Here is a 2,147-nt window from a genome sequence, read left to right as displayed (position 1 = left end):
TCACTGCCCCTTTACTTTATCAAGCATGAAGTCTTTTTCTGGGGACTGGTCTTTACCGATTACCTGCCCAAAGTAGGTGAGATGACGTCTACCCATCCTTGCTTCTAAGGAGCATTCTGGTGGTGCTTCTTCCAAGACAGATCTATTTATTCTTTTGGCAGCTTATGATACTTCAATATTTCTCTCCAGCACCACAATGCAAATGCATGGATTCTTCTCTGGCCTTCCTTATTCAATGTCCAACTTTCCCATGCATGTCAGGTGATGAAAATAGCATGACTTGGGTCAGGTGCACCTTAATCCTCAGAGTGATAGTTTTGCTTTTCAGTATTTTAAAGAGGTCTTTCCCCCCCCCCCCCCATTTCCCATTGTGCAACCCGCTTCAGTGCTTTAAGCCCACCAGGTAAAGCCAGGCAATGGTTCGGGATGACAGTTTGCTTTGGCATGGGACACTGTGAGAGGGATCGGACCTGCCACAAATCCAAACCCATGCACTAAAGAGGTCTTGTGCAGCAGATTTAATTCAGACAATATGCCATTTGATCTCTTGACTGCTCCTTCCGTGAGCATTGACTGTGGACCTGGAGTTGGGAAATCAAACGGGAAGAACACATTCCACATATCTTAAACTGAAAGACCTCAAGAAAAATTCAAGCTTGGAGGTGCAGGATTGGAAGATTCTGTGGTCAAACTATTGCATGATCCTGGAAGCATCTAAAGAAGATGGAAAAAAATACACAGGGTCACGCTACCGAAAAGAACTGCTACGAAGTAGGTAAGTAAGAAGAGATTCTTGACAAGTTCAATCTTTTCTCCTGTTTCACGATGTTACCTATTGGTCCAGTTGTGAGGATTTTGGTTTTCTTTACATTGAGTTATAATGCATACTGAAGGGTGCAATCCTTGATCTTCAGCAAATGCTTCAAGTCTCCCTCACTTTCAGGAAGCAAGATTATGTCATGTATTTATCAATGTTTGGTAATAAGCCTTCCTCCAATCCTGATTCCAAATTCTTCTTCATATATGCCAGCTTCTCTGATGATTTGCTCTACATACAGCTTGAATAAGAATGGTTGGAGGATACATCCCCAACCCACACCTTGACTGATACATCCCCAACCCACACCTTGACTGATACATCCCTGATCCACACCTTGACTGATACATCCCCGTCCCACACCTTGACTGATACATCCCCGACCCACACCTTGACTAATACATCCCCGACCCACACCTTGACTGATATATCCCTGACCCGCACCTTGGTGACCCACCTGCTTCTTGACCCATGGATAAGTTCCTCATGAGCACAAGGACACGTTCTGGAATTCCCTGTCTTCTCAAGGCTACCCATAGTTCGTTATGATTCACACAGCTGGGTGTCTTTGCATAGTCAAGGAAACACAAGTAACCAGCCTTCTGGAATTCTCTGCTTTCAACCTGTTCCACTGACATTAACAATGCCATCCCTTGTTCATGTCCTCTTCTGAATCTGGCCCCAGTTTCTGGCAGCTCCCTGCTAATGTACTGTTATAACTGTTGTTGAATGATCATCAGCAAAAAATTGACTTGCTTCTGATTTCCATGGTGTTCTATAAGTTGTGTATTCTGTGGGGTCACCTTTCCTTGGCTTGGGTACAAGTATGAATCTCATCCAGCCCGGGGAGCTCTCCTCCAAATTTGTCGACATAGACTGGTTCGTGCTTCCAGTGCTTCCTCAGCTGGTTGAAACATGTCAGTTGGTATTCTATCAATTCCTGGAACTTTATTGGCTAATGCCTTCAGTACCTTCTACATTTCTTCCTTCAACACCTTTGCTTCTTGATCAGATGCTACCTCTTGAAATGATTGGTGTTGACCAGTTCTTTTTGGCAGAGTGACCCTGTGTATTTTTTCCATCATCTTTGGATGCTTCTATCATCATGCCATGTTTTAACCATAGAATCTTCCAATCCTGCAACTCCAAGCGTGACTTTTTCTTGAGGCCTTTCAGTTTAAGATATGTGGAATGTGTATTTCCCTTTTGGTTTTCCAACTCTAGGTCTTACATATTTCATTCTAGTACTTTACTTTGTCTTCTTGAGCTGCTCTTAGAAATGTTCTGTTCTTTGTCATTTCTCCCAGTTGACTTAGCTACTCTATGAATA

General features: G+C 43.3%; 1 pseudogene; it reads right to left on the bottom strand.

Annotated features, from left to right (window-relative positions):
• Positions 1–366: 366 nt before the first annotated feature.
• On the bottom strand, positions 367–493 carry LOC142444144 (small nucleolar RNA SNORA42/SNORA80 family; annotated as a pseudogene).
• Between the last annotated feature and the right edge of the window lie 1,654 nt (positions 494–2,147).

Source organism: Tenrec ecaudatus, chromosome 3 (genome assembly GCF_050624435.1).
Source record: "Tenrec ecaudatus isolate mTenEca1 chromosome 3, mTenEca1.hap1, whole genome shotgun sequence".
Taxonomy (NCBI): Eukaryota; Metazoa; Chordata; class Mammalia; order Afrosoricida; family Tenrecidae; genus Tenrec; species Tenrec ecaudatus.
This window is presented reverse-complemented; position numbering and strand designations above follow the sequence as displayed.